This window comes from Nannospalax galili, unplaced genomic scaffold, assembly GCF_000622305.1.
Source record: "Nannospalax galili isolate Female #2095 unplaced genomic scaffold, S.galili_v1.0 scaffold641, whole genome shotgun sequence".
NCBI lineage: Eukaryota > Metazoa > Chordata > Mammalia > Rodentia > Spalacidae > Nannospalax > Nannospalax galili.
In genome coordinates, this window is record NW_008345311.1 from 1,223,123 (window position 1) to 1,239,200 (window position 16,078).

Consider the following 16,078-nt stretch of genomic DNA (forward strand, 5'->3'; position numbering starts at 1 on the left):
TTTGGGGAACATCAGCCAGGGAGAATGTATTGTGAGAAAAAATTTAGGGCACACTTTAAGTTTAAAGACGCAAACTCCATTCAAGTACTTTCCAGAATGCTTAGTTGTCTCGGGAGAGATTTTCGGGAACCTAAGGAAGCTAAAGCAATCAGCCTAAGGTTTCACAACTTGCCTACCCTTCTCCGGGTCTAAGGAAGGTAGTTGTCTTTGGGTAAATGGGAGTCATTTAGAGTAAATTCCCCCAGTTTGATGCAAATACTTGCTGACCCCGGGTACGAGATTCCCAAATACTGATCCAGCACCCTGGGGATTCTTCCTACTGAATATGAATGCTTTTCCAAAATTGTGATTTAGATAATCAGGAAGTAATGAGAGAAATTTGCTAGGTAGGAAAAAGTCCTTTATCATATGAGATGTTGGCAACTTTCTTATAAATTAGAGCAACGGGCAGATTAATAACTTACTGTTATTTCATTTCTTGACCAGAAAGCTCTGTATTACAAACATAACCCCAAAAAGGTCATAAGACAGATTCAAAAGTACCCCAAATGTAGCAAAATACTTCCAGACAGATGTTTTCACATATTAAAAGAAGTCACACAAAATATTTACAGGGATTTAAAAAAATTTATCAGAGGACATAAATTCAAGGCATTTTTTGATAATCCTACACATATTTGTTTTTTTAAGTTTTAGAGCAAAGCTTAATAACCAGAGATTTCTTTTTTGTAATTATATAGTTGTACTGTTATTTTCAGCGTTTCTTCTCTTTGCTTAACTGAAACAAACAGCAAAAGTCTAGCACCTGACCCATCGTGCCCATTATTGATTCATGAAATACTTAGAGATAATTTTTATAACATTTATAACATTTTATAACATTTTATAACATTTATAACATACAAGTCTCTTAGAGTCACTGAGTGACAAATATACCTCAGCTATAGATAGTTTATATACATAAAGTCTTTTTAAGGTTGATTAAGGTTCTTTTAACAGCAATAGAACACCATTGCTATTTACGAAGGCAGGGGGCAGTCTCTGATCATGCCAGTCTTTTCTCCAAATACAACTGCTTTTTGTATAGAGCTTCTGTTGTAGAGAAAAGCAGCAATCAACTCTGGTTCTCTCACATCCTCCTTTAATGGAGGAGAGAAATCTAAAAGCCTTTTGAGTGGGATAGGAAGGTACCATCATCTGCTTTTTTCCACTTCTCAGGAAAAAACAAAAAGTTGTCACGATTACAAATCTGTGCTCTTGTTTTGTGCAACATTTTTAAATTGATTTACTCTTATCTAATATCCTCTTAGTAATCAAATATTTTGTGGAGCTTCTGGAAATACAATATTTATTCTACTATTTTATTGTATTTTAGAGACAAGACTCCATTTTGCCCAAGCTTGCCTCAAACTTTCAGTGCAGCCAAGGATGATTTTGTCCTTCTGATCCCCATGTTTCAATACATATTTTAACAAACAACAAAACAGGAATGCAAGTTTGATTAGTGTTTGAAGGTGGACTCTGGAAACTCCAAGGACAAAAACTTAGGAGCTAATTTGATATCAGTTCTCTAGAGAATTATATATTGTCTTGGAGCATATTTATGTTTTAATAAATGCATTTCATGTTATGGATATGCATTTTACCATTAGAGCTTAGGATGAGAAAGATAGTAAATAAGACCGTTTGTTTAAATTAAGTTGAGATTTTAAAAAACGAGAGTATTAGTGATTTCTCTTTCAGGCGTAGTTCAAAATTATTAGGTCTCTGTGAACTACCATTCTTGCTACCTGAGCATCTCATTCTGACTCTTTCAGACCATTTTCACCTCTCCTTTCCATTCATACATTAATTAGATCTTTTTATCACATAATCAAATATTTCACAGTTATCAATAGAATGATTTCGCTTTCTTGGTCTGTAGAGAATACTATTATATTATTCCAAATAAGGTTTACCTCTTTCCTTCCTTCCTTCCTTCCTTCCTTCCTTCCTTCCTTCCTTCCTTCCTTCTTTCCTTTCTTTTTTCTTCATCTTAGTAACAAGCCTGTAACCATATACTTTTATGTCCCTCTCCCCCTAACCAATCCTAATTTGGGGCACAAAGAATACAACAATGATAAATGCTAATTATCAACACAAATAGGTTGATGTTAAAAGATGAAGAATGACAGAACTTCTATAAGTGAATTTCACAGTGATATCAACAAAAACAGAAGTATTTTGTTAAGCTGAACCATTATGTCAAGAGGTCATGTCGCTTTGAACTGACCAAGATGAAACTTAATAGGGATAAATGTGAAATGCTGAATTTTGATATTAAGCTTCTCTGCACTAATTTGGATCCCAAGATCTGGAAACATGTGCTTAAAAATTATGGAATTTTAGCTAAAATGAGAATCAAGTTGGAGTGTGGTATAGTTGCTGGGGAAATTAATTTTATCCTGAGCATTTGAAATTTCCATAGTAAGAGTCAGAATAAAGCTGAGCTACATTTGGTGGTTCCAGGCATATTAAGAAAGACATTCAATTATAGTTCATTCATTCATAAGAAAGTTCAGGCAAATAAGGTGCCTGAATATTGTCTTATGAGGAGCTAGGGTTTGCATCCTCTGGGAGACATGATTCTTGACTGATAGGTGATTAAATATTTGAAGAGTTTTCTTTCTAGAATGGACTTGATTTATTTCTCAAGGCCAGTGTTCATATCACTTATAGTTATTTCCTTAGTGCCTAACCCAGTACTTGACACAAAATCAGCATTCAGGAGAATAAAACTGGGATTACTGGTGGAGGTCAGTTTATGGCTATGTGAGAAGAATATTTTTCATTCAGAATTGGCCAGAGGTTCAGCTATTTCTCTAACATCACCATTTCCCATTCTAACATGGTTAATCACTTAGGCAGGATGTGACAATGGAAGTTATGTGTGAGAAAAAAAAAACCCACATAGTCAATAAATAATATTTTTCTCTTTTAAATCCAAACTCTTGTAGAATCCATAAATGCTATCTTAGTCATGTGTTAAGGGATAAAAAGAATATACCTTCTGTAAAACAAATATAAAAAGGTAGGTATGTAGTGAAGACTTGCCATAGATTTGACTTTGATGCAGGAAATAAAAAGCACCTCTTCTCAAGTCCACAAAGCACTGTTGTTGAAGCTGATATACTCACTAGCTACTAACTTCCATGGAAAATAAGTTCTTGGAGGCTTAACATCATGGAAACAACAGTATTCTCTTTAGATATTGTATCATTTTTTTACAAGTCTAGAATACCCTATATAGTGATCAAATTAAAAATACTGGTTTATGATTAAAAGACATAAACTATGGAGAATATGAAACATGAATTGAATAGAAGCTTTAAACAAAAGGAAAATTAATTTTTGCTTAAACTGTGTGATGTGTATATATGAATGTCAATATTTTTCAATATTGTTGTCTAAAACCCTTTAAATTTGCACAAAGATATTTTTCAATACTAAGAATTGGAAGATAGAATAAATAAAGAAAAAAGGAAAAAGAACAACTGGAAATGTGTTGGGCAGTTTCTTTGGTTTCCCAACTAATCGGTTTGTTTAACTTTTCAAATCAGTACGAATTTCAAGCTAACTACCATACCAAACAAGCCTTTGAAGCCAGTTCTAATTATACTACTGTTTTGTTTCAGAAGTGCTACAGTTCACCAAGATGTGATGAACTGGAGTGAAGGCTTAGTTACTGAACATATTCAGATCAAGCTTAGAGACTAGGGTTGAATTTTGAACACGTATACCTTAACATGAAGTGTTTGTATGGCTGAGTGGACTGCTTTTGCTTACCTAAATCTATTCTTCCTTTTTATTTTCAGTTTATACAAAGTTTTTTTACTGAGGGCTAGAGAGATAACTAAGAAGATAAGACCACTTACTGTATAAGAGTAAGGACTTTCAATCACAGCACCTACATAAAAAGGTGGGTTTGGTGGCATGTGTACCTGGAACCCAGCTCTGTGGGGAGAAGAAACAGGAGGATCTCTGTTGCTTGCTGGCCAACAACTTAGCTCCAGGTTCAGTAAGAGAATCTGTCTCAAGGTAATAAGGTAGAGAATGCTAGAAGAAGATACCTAATGTTCTTCCCCACAACCTGCATGCACACCTACACATAGGTGTGCATATACTACACAGAAACATACCACAGTCACACACAGGAATAAAATAAAATAAAGCAATTATTATTCATTGTTCATTAAGTGTTACAAAAGTTTTTAAAGACAGATTTTAAATTAAGATTCAAAAATATGTCCTACAATCCAATAACTAATTTTATCACCACATAAAGATGAGTTACAAATAAAGCCACTTGTTCTGAATGATGTAAAGTTAAGCTTAGTTCAGAGAGCTGTTGTTTCTTGATTTCCCTGAGGTGGCAATAAACACACTGCACATTAAGTAGACACATTCTGTAAATCCAATATGCAGCGGGGCCTAAAACATATCTTAAAGGCAGGAAAGAGCTGTATAAACTAGAATTAGTAATTCAAAGAGGAAAAAATACTGGAATGTTTAAATCCCCTTTGAATATCATTAACAGTTGCCTTACAGATGGGATAGCAAAGAGAAAAGTGGATTTAGCTTATCAGGAATGCTTGGAATATGAAGCTTCCTCTTCCTAAGATATCCTCAATTGAGAATTTCAGTACTTTTGTAAAGTTGTCTCCCTTGGGTAATCATTAGCTAGAGTAGAAATAATGATGCTTACATTTCATTGTAAAATGCTACCTAACAGAAAAATCTGGAACATAAAAATTTGAGCAATAGCCAATTTTACTACCAAACTAACATAAGATGTTACTTTTTTTTGCTGATACCTAAATTTTTTCTGATTAATATACCCAACTGAGTTGGGATAATCCCTTTGAATATATGTCTTACAAAATCCACAACTCATGTTAGATTATTTGTACAGAAGTGCGTAATTTGGCACGAGAATTTTCTAAAGGCCTTAACATCTATTATCCCTTAACAAATAGTGTGTACCCCAAAATAATAGATATAAGAAACATAACCAAACCAGCTATGGCAAAAATATCATGACCACCACCTTGACTACTAGCACAGTCTCATCATTTATCCATTATCCTCAGGAAGCTAGCCAACAGAAACGATTTAGTTGATTAGCAAGTTCCAATTATTTGCTTTATTGATGGAAACGCTGATCTTTTATCATACTTGGTTTCTGTCTCTTCTCATCATAACATATTTTCATAAAATTAAGACCTGCATTATTCTTCAAACAGAAAATTAGCAGTTTACTGGCTTCTGCCAGGTTCGTGGAAATGAAGCCATAGATTTTAACATTACAATGAAATGACCTTTTTTCACCAATAAATGTGATGTGTTACATCTCATGATTTATGGCAAAACCAAATTCACTCATGATTCTTTGAAAGCAAGCTATAACAAATGTCCTATTTTACCATTTTACTACCAAAAACTTACATATGCATTTTTCTACATAGACAACTATATAAATCCCTCAGTCTCTACAAGTAGTGTAACTTAAAACAAAAACCAATGTAGCAACGACTCGTTGCCTATTACCATCTAATGACAGTTAAATCCCAAACTACAATGGCCTGAGTCAAACTCTATTTTCTCTTTCCTTTGATATTTAAAAAAAAAAAACCAAAAAACTAATGTTTTATTCCTCTTGCAGTTCATATTTTATTTGAAATTCTTTCGTTTTTTTCCTCTCCCTTATTATTCTTCCTCTTTTATCACACTTTCTCCCAAATAGTCCCTTTTTTTCATGAAATATGTAGTCCATTAACTTCTCTAGCTCCCCCTCCCTCTTTTTAGACCTCCTCCTTCTCATGGTCATCTTTATACTATAATGCTCTACATGAATATGTAGATACATCCTTTGTCTTTATTAGTCTAGCTTAACATAATACCTAACATAATTTCCAGCTCCATCCACTTTCCTGTGTGTCATAATTCCATTTTTCATGGCTAAATAGAATTCTGTTGTGCAAATGTACCACATTTTCTTTATCCATTCATCTGTTGACGGACATCTTGGCTGTTTCAATATCTTGGTTACTGCAAAGAGTGTAGCAGTAATCATGGATATATAACTATTTCTGTGGAATGCTGACTTAGAATCCTTCAAGTATATTATAGTTCTTTTTTTAAACCTCCACACAGATTTCTATAGTGGCTATAACAATTTACATGTCCACAATCACCTTGTAAGGGATGTTATTTTCCCAAATCCCTTTCAGCATCTGTTGTTTGCGTTTTGTTTTGTTTTTTGTATTTTTTAGATTTATTTTATTTTTATTTATATGTGTGTGTCTTTGTGTGTGTACATGTCTATGTGTATATCTGCCCTGTGTATGCAGGTGTCCATGGACACCAGAAGTGGGCAACAGATCTCCTGGACCTGGAGTTACAGGAGAGCAAGCCGATATGGGTACTGGGAACCAGCTTAAATAGTCTAGATGATTTCCACATGTATGTATCCTCTGAGCCATCTCTTTATCCTCTGTTTTCTTGATGATCATCTCATTGGAGGGAAACAGAATCTCAAAGCAGTTTTAATTAACATTTCTCTGAAGTTTAAAGAACAATTTAAAAATATTTATTGGACCATTTATATTTCCTTTGAGAACTGTATATTCAATTCATTAGCACTTTTATTATTTATTGATTGGATGATTTGACCTTTTGGAATTAATATTTGGATTTCTGTGACTAAAGAGATGACTCAGTGGTTAAGAACACTAGGTACTGTTACAAAAGCCCCAGGTTTGGCTCCCAGCACCCAAATGGATGCTAATAAACTTCAATAACTCCAGTTCCAGGGAATCTATTGCCCTCCTCTGGTCTCTGAGGGCACTGCATGATATGGGTGCACTTATACATATGTAGGTAAAGCACTCATACACATAAAAAAATAATAAATAGCAATTGGATTTCATTATAGGTTCTATATATTACATCTCAATAGACTCTATCTACCTATCTGTATCTCACAAAGATTTTATCATATTCTGTAATCTATCTTTTCTTTTGGTTTTTTTGTGACATGGTCTCCCTTTCACCCCAATTGGCCTGGAACTCACTCTATAGACCAGGTTGGTTTTGAACTCACAGAAATCCTCCTGTCTCTGCCTCCAGAGAGCAGGGATTAAAGGCATGTGGCACCACACCTCACTGTAATCTATCTTTTTACTGTGCTGAAATTGTCAGATTTGGAGTTATTACCAAAGTTATTGGAGTTTTTTCAGAAAGTTTTGGCCTATGCATATATATTAAAATGATTTCCTTTTTTAAAGTTTTGCAGTTTCTGAGTTTGAGGTATCACATTAAGGTCTTTTTTTAAAATTGAATTTGGTAAAGTGAGAACATGCCTATCCATAATCCATATCTTAACCAGTTTAATTTTTTATACAGGTAGATATCCAGTTTATTGAGCACCATTTATTGAAGAGGCTGTCTTTTTCCTGATGCATATTTTTAACACCTTTGTTAAAGATTAGATGGCTACAGCTACATGGTTTATTTCTCTACCGTCTATTCTGTTTCATTGGCATACATGTATTTGTACCAACAACATGATGTTTTGTTATGCAGCCTCAGTAATGCAGTTTGAGATCAAATATAGTAATTCCTCCAACATTGCTTCTGCATAGAATTACTTTGACTATATTGGGTCTTTTGTACTTTCATATGAACTTTAGGGTTGATTGTTCTAGCTCTGTGATAAACGTCATCAGAATGGCATTGACTCTGTAGATTACTTTTAGTAATATAACTGTTTTCACAATGTTAATTCTTTCAATCAATGAGCACAGGAAGTCTTTCCATCTAGAATGTTTTCCAATTTCTTTTAAAGTGTTTAAAGATTTTCATTGTTGAGATTCTCACTTCTTTTATTAGGTTTATTCACATGTATTTTATTTTATGAAGCTATTGTAAACAGAATTTTTCTGATTTATTTCTTGCTAAGTTTATTTTTGGTATACAGAAAAAATTTCAACTTGTATGTTGATATTTAAAAAAATATTTTCTTTATTTTATTCTTATTTTTTATGTGTATGAGTATATTGCCTGCATACGTTTAATTGCACCCGTGCCTTACAATGTCCGTGGATGTCAGAACAAGGTGTCAGTTTCCCTGAAACTGAATTTACCATTTACCGACAGTTGTTAGCTACCATTTGGGTACTAGAAATCAAACCCTGAGCCTCTGCAAGAGCAGTCAGTGCTTTTAACCACTAAGCCATCTCTCCAGCCACTGAATATTGTTTTTATACCCTGCTATTTTGTTGAAAGTCTTTATCAGATCTAAGAGTTTTCTTTAGAGTCTTAAGTGTTTTTCAAGGATAGACTCATGTTGTCTGCAAATGAGGATACTTTGATTTCTTTTCATCCTATTTGTATATATTTTGTTCAATTTTTTGCTTTGTTTTATTGCTCTAAGCCTCAATAATTACATTGAAGAAGAAAAGAGAGTATAGGTACCATTTTTCTCTTTCTGATTTTAGAGGAAATGCTATCAGTTTTTTCCTATTGGCTATAGTCTTATAATTTGCCTTTATTAAACTAACATATTATTCATCTACTCCTAATTTCTTCGAGGTTTCCTTTTTTATGAAGAAATGTTACTGACCTTTATGAAAGATGTTTTCTGCAGTTCATTGACTTTTGAATTTAAGAGTTTAAAAATTGTCATTGCACTGTCTGTGAATTGCTCAAGTCTAAGTGACACATCTATAATGCAACCTCTACAAGGCTCACAGAACATAGAACAAGGGGTAAAGAGAACACTAATGAATATCACAATTCTCAATAATGAAAGTCCCACAGACAAGAGAGGGCCAGGAACACAAAGGGCCACAAATGACCAAAGCATAGAAATTAAGAGTTTGGAGAATGCTGGTCCTTGGACAGGACTCCTATATTAAACTTCACCCACCCAGGGCTCAGGCACCATTGAGGAAGAGGGAGCAGAAAGATTGTAAGATCCAGGGAGGAAGTGAATGACCATATGGAAACAAAGTTCTACAACTCCTGGGACCCTGCTCATATGAATGTACAGCAATGGAGTCATCATACACAAGACCCATGCAAACTCAAGCGGACAAATACACAGCATAGAACCGGGGAAATGATCAGGTGATCCTAATGTTAATGTCTGGGGACACTAACTTGACACAATAAACTTTAAAAAAGTGACAAAATGTATGAATCCCAGTGGGGGGGGGCAATTGGAGGGTGCCAGTGGGAAAGGGGTATAAAGATGATCAAGACTGATTAACATGGTCTGTATGAAATACACAAAAATTCACTAAATTTTTTTTTAAAAAGAAAAAGACAATCTAATGTTTGTAGGAGAAAGTAGTATACAGAATAGAGGGGAAATAGTAAGGGTGGAAGTGGTGACATATACTATAGAAACTATATATGTATGAATAGCTAATAAAACATTTTAAAATTTTCAATAAAATACAGTAAAAATTACATTATTGCATATATCAAATGTGCAAAAGAATCCTATATAGACACATACACATGCACAACTTAATTAATGTAGCTTTAATTAGGGAGAAATGAATGCTAAGTGGTTTAGCGACCAAATCCTGAATTAATATGGAAATTGACCAACGGTTTTGATTTGACAATGTTTTTTTTTTTTTATTGGTTGCATTTAGAGCAGAACAGAGGCTTAGTGTTAAATACAATACAGAATTTATTAAAAATGCATTTTTTCCAGAAATTTTTCATGCTTGGTACTTGAGTCCTTTATAGCAAAGCCCACAGAGATCTGACTGCATTTCTAAAGATGAATATCAATAAAAAATTTGATCAAATAACAGACTGAATTGCAAATCAAAGACAATTTAGCATTATTACAGATAAAATATGATCAATTACTTTTAAAAAGAGTCATGAATTTTTAAGTCATTAAAATGACTTTAATTTCTCTTAGTTTTATTTTCTGATGATCATATTAGTAATTGCAGATGTGAGTTTGTAGAGCTACTATGGAAAACCACATTGTAGGGTATGTCTTAGTAAAAAACATCCTGACACTTAGAATCCATTTGAAGGCCAAGTGCGGACCAGAGCTGCTGAAAACCTGCTCTTTCAGAATTCTCCTGGGACTCTGCTCTAGAAAAATGGTTTGCTCTTTGTTTTATTTATTTATTTATTTATTGTTTGTTTGTTTGTTTGTTTGTAGAGCTTGATAAATAAACAAAGACACAGACATTCATACACACTTCTAAGTTAAGGACATGGAAAAGCCATGAGAAATTACAGATGTATGGCCATGTCACAAGATCAGCACATGGATCAGTGAACTTGTCTACAGTATAAACAAGCTAAAAGTTAACACTTTGATTGCAAGGTTAGATGAAAGTTATTTGTCTAGAGCATATCCAAATTATAAAAGTCATTATCACAAGCTTTAGCTTTCTTGATTTTATAATGTTTCTTCTTAAAATAGGAAATGGAATTTGAAATAGCTCAAAAATGAAATAATTCTTATCACTGAAAAGCACTATTATAATCTTATCATTCAATAAATGGGGGTTTTAGGAATATTGTTTATTGCTTTAAAAAACGGCTTTATTAAGGCACAATTGGGGTATATTAGCTACACAGCTTTAATGGATTGTAATTTGAACAGTTTGTCCGTAGACACAACAACCTAGGCTATGTTGTGTGACACTATTCCTAGGGAGATATGAATAGATGTCTAACCATGACAGATAAGGAACCAATGACAGAGCAAAGGAAGGATACCATCAAAATACAACTTGGTGAACCAAAAAGTTTTACTGGGGTTACTTAGAGGAATTTGGGTGAGGAGTTACAGGAGTAGAAATGACTCAAAGACACCTGCTTCATCAAAAGCTCACCCCAATATGGGTGATTGGCTTATGAGAACTGGAAACCTGGAGTTTAAGGCACAATCTTCAGGTAGCTCAACAGGCTAGAGAATGCTTTTTCCAGGTAACTCAGTTGGTCTGAGCATTTTCTAGGCAGCTTGTCTTGTCTGAGAGTGTCTTGGGGCTTGTATATGCTTGGGGAAGGAGTAGATTAGTGAATCTGGTTCATTTCAGGCACTTCCTAAAACTTTTGAATTGCTCACTTCCTGAGATAATGAGCTTCCCTACAGGATGGAATGTTTCATATCCTCTCCTCCTAAATGATCATCTCTAAAGGATTCCCGAGTCCCTTGGAGGAGGTGAAAGGACATTTAGTATGGCATCCACTATCTTAAATTCTAAGTCTTTTTGGTGGAGATAGAAATATTTTCTACATACAAGATCATATCATCGGAAGGAGTAATATGACTTCTTTCTTTCTGATTTAAGTGTGTGTGTGTGTTTTCTTTTGTTGGCTAACACGTCTAGTTGTGGCTGCCAGTGGATATCTTTGCCTTGTACTCATCTTAGATGAAAAGATTGCAGATTTTTATCACTAAGTATGATGCTAGCTGTATATACTTTCTTCGTATGTGACATTTATGTTGGGTTTCTCTTAGACTTAGTTGGTTGAGAGTTTTTGTTATGAGTTGTTGAATTGTGCAAAATGCTTTTTCTGAGTGATCATGTAAGTTTTATTCTTCATTCTTTTAGTGTACTTTAGCATTGATTAATTTGTGTATGGTGTAGCCCGGGGCATTTGTTGCTATGAATTTCCCTCTTAGTATGGCTTCTCATATGTAGCATAGTTTTGGTATGTTTTACTTTTTGTTTGTTTGTCTGGAGGAGAAACCTTTGACACAATTGCTGTTCAAGAGTCATTTCTTGGTCTGGGAATATAATTAATTGGTAGAGTGGATGTTTAACATGTAGTAAGTAGGCCCTTGATTTGTTCACCGGGCTGAATTGAAAGATGAAAAGAACACTTCAATTTTTTCTTTCTTTTTTTTTTTTTTTTTTTTTTGAGACAGGGTCTCCCTGTAGCTCCAGCTGGCCTGGAACTCACTATGTAGACCTGGCTGACCTCGAACTCACAGAGATACACTTGCCTCTGCCTTCCAAGTGATGGGACTAAAGATGTGTGCCACCATGCCTGGCAGAACACTTCATTTCTACATTTTGTGGTCCATTTCTTTTTTATTTTGTCACTTTCAATTTATTTTTAATATTAATTTTACTGATTCCAGAATTTCATACAATGTGTTACGATTAGATTCAGAGCCCCCACCCATCATCTTTCCTCCCCTCCAGATTTTATGATCTCCTTTACTATCTACTCTTTTATTTTATTTAATTGTTGTTTTATATTATATATATATATATATATATACTGAAAGAAAGCTCTATAGTAGGTTTCCACAAGACTCTTTCAAAAACCTTTTAGTGTTAGTTATCCCTCCTCTTAGTCCCACCAGCACTTCTTCTGACCAGCAGTGTATAAATGTTCCCCTTTCCCCACATTGTCAACAGCACTTGTCATTATTTGCTTTTTGGATCTTAGGCATTCTGACTGGGGTATGAAATTTGAAAACAATGAATAAAGAAAAGAGAGAAAAAAATCAGATGACTATAAGTCAGTGTACATAAATCGAGGTCATCAATTTGATTCCACTGATTGATATGTCTGTTTTTATGCCAGTACCATGATACTTTTATTACTATAGCTCTGTAGTGTAATGTGAAACCAGGCATGGTTTTACTGCCAACATTTTTTTTGTTGTTCAGAACTATTTTGGCTATCCTGCTTTTTCTTGTGCTTTCATTTGAGATCTTTTTTTGTTTTCAATTTGTGTGAAGAATTGTGTTGGAATTTTAAAGAGAATCACATTAAATCTATACACTGCTTTTGCCAGGATGGCCATTTAAACAATATCAGTCCTACCAATTGTTTCATAAGCATATGAGTCCTTTACATCTTCTGGTATCTTCTACAATTTCTTTCTGTAATGTCGTAAAGTTTTTAATATACAATTCTCTCGCTGTCTTCGTTAGACGCATCCCAGTGCATTTGTGTTTATGAACTTCACTTATAGTACTGCTTTTCCCTATGCAAAATAAGATTTGGTATTTATTTATTTATTTATTTATTTATTTATTGTTGTCTGACACGATAGTTGTTTAAGAGTGTTTTGTTGATATGGGAATATAGGGAGTTCGTTGAGTGCTTGTCTTGCATGTAGTAAGTAAGCTCTGGTTTTATACACCAGAACTGAAAAGAAAGGCAAAAAAATATCTTATTTCATTTTAACCTATCATACTGTATCCTTTTTTTTAAAAAAAAAATAATTTGCTTTTAGGTTAGAGTTGTTGGCTTTGATGTCTTTCTTTTGAGTAGATCTCTTTACTTGATATAACTGACACTTAATCTATAGCTAGTTTTAGTACCTCTGTCCCTTCAAATGAGCGGGAAACAAGTAACAACAATGTCTTGTTTGGGTGTTCCATTGAGTGGAACACAATTTTCAAAAATTTAATTATCAGATAGTATTGTAGAAAAGTATTTGGGAAACATTATAACCAACCTGTATGGCAATCTAAACTTCTAATGACATTTCTTTTCCATTTAGAGAGGCCAAACAAATTTGGCATTCTGAAAGAATAGAATTAATTTAATGCCATTCTTAGACAAATTAGAAATCAAGTAAGTTCCTTGTTTTCCATGATATGGGTAAGAGCTATAAAACATCAGAAATTCTCATAGAATATTTTTATGTGGTATATAGTTACACAACATAAATATGGCAATTTTCTCTACCAAAGAGTCTATAAGCTTTTCCTTTCTGATAGTTCTCCACCATGACATACTCTCTAATAAACAAGGCATAAGTCAAAATTTAACTGAATTTGGTGGTGAGTCAATGGAATGTTATACATAGAATCTTCAAATAAGTTATTCTAGCAATTTAAAGGAAATTTTCATATGCACACAAACAGTGCCAAACACATTTAGCTTAATGCCTCCTCGAAGGAGTAAAAAACCCCAATTATTTATTTTCAAGTTAGATAGCATGGGATTGTTCATATAATCAAGATCTGAGATGGATTTCAGAAAGTGGATTTGAAATGGATTCTCTTCATGTGTTTTCCATTATCATTCCATTCACAGCTAACTTTCTTAAACTTTATTGTGTCTGCTTCTGCATCGTCCTTTGAAGCTGATTCTTGCATTTTCTGTGTTTTTCTTTTCTAGCTTCAGATTTAAACTCAGAAAAGAATATAAGTAAAAAGAGCTCTGGAGACAACTTGCAGCAATGTTAATTCACTCTTAGTTAATAAAAGCTTGACTCACTAGAAACCATCATTTCCTATTTCTCTCTTTTTTCTTTCTTTCTTTCTTTCTTTCTTTCTTTCTTTCTTTCTTTCTTTCTTTCTTTCTTCTTTCTTTCTTTCTTTCTTTCTTCAATTCTTACCTTACAAATGATGATGAGACAGTAAAATGAAATATCTAACCCTTAGAGTTCTTATTCTTTTAAGAAGGACTATTTAACCTAAGGTTCTAATAATTCCACTAGATTTTACTTGCGAAAAATGTCTAAATAGAAAATGTCTTTAAGGTGTTATGAAAACTATGTGAGGATTATCCTGTGCTTGTCAGTTTATGAAATATAGGTGATAATGTCCATGTTTTTCACCCTGGAGAAATTCAAATAATAATTTTCCATTATTTGAAACTTGTTTCACATTTTTTAAACTCATTTCTTTTTCACATATTTTATTTTATGTGTATGAATTTATTGCTTGAAGATACATAGGTGCACTCTTGATGTGAAGTGCCCATGGAGGTCAGAAGAGGGCTTCAGATTCCCTGGAACTGGAGTTATGGACGTATGGATGGTTGTAACCGCCATGTGGGTGCTGGGAGTTGAACCAATTTCTGGACAATGAAAAAAAGATTAGTTGTGACTTGACTAAGATCACTAAGAGAACATGCCATAGAAAGATTCATAAGCCTAGATCTATCTTACCCCAGGATCGGAGTTCACAGATGTATTTAAAGCAGTTTATTTGATAGAAGTCATTCAGTGAGTCATAGAAATGTGGATTCATGTAGAAGTCTAGAAATACTTGCCATAGACTTGTGTTTATTTCATGGGATATTTTTGATTTGAGTTTTGGTTCCTCTTTACTACTAACACAGGAAATAAGAATTCACATAGAAAATACGTCATGTACACAATTTAAAAAATCTTGGTAACATTTGCATTTTTCTTCTGTGTCGCCTTTTGGCTCATGGGAGATTTTCCTAAGAAACATTTTTTTTTCTTTGTTCACTACCTGCACTATGGTTTGGCTTACCACACTTTAAAAATGAATTAAATTTGAAAATAAACAAAATAACTTTGTTTCAAATAGAATATCCATAAGATTTATGTGTCCCTGTATGCTATATTTGGATTTTAAGTAGGCAAGATGTTGAAAGCAGCCAATTTTAGCTAACCATGACCATACAGCTGAATTTTCTTAGGAAAGAGCAGTTAGGTTCTGAAAAGCAAGAAACATTTTAATTCAATTTGAATTAGTCAAGACTAAGAAGATAAGTCAAACTATATTATAGTTAATAATTTTTATCCTTCATTTCTATCATTAAAAATTGCCTACTATTGAAATCAATGGATCTCCTAGTTAGCTTCAACTTTCAACTTGATGTAGCCCAGAGTTATCTGAGGGACTCTTATTTGGGAGATTTCCCCAATCAGATTGTTCTCCAATCCTGTCTGTGAGGCATTTTATTAATTGCTAATTGATGTAAGAGGTCCCAGCCCACTGTCCACAGTGCATCCATAGGCAGGTGGGTCTGGCCTATATAAGAAAGCTAGCTGGGAAAGCCAGGGACACAAGCCAGTAACCAGCATTCCTTCATGGTTTCTGCTTCAGTTCCTGTTTGAGGTTCTGCCCTGGCTTCCCTTGATGATGTACTGTAATTTCTAAGCGGAAATTAACTCTTTCCTCTCAAAGTTGCTTTTGATCATGACGTTTATCACAAGATGTTAGTAACGAATGCAGTAGGTGTTAGAATGAGCTACCAATTGTAGAATTTAGGACTGCAAAAACTGTACCATCTACTCAGTGGAACTATATAAAACGGTTAAAAT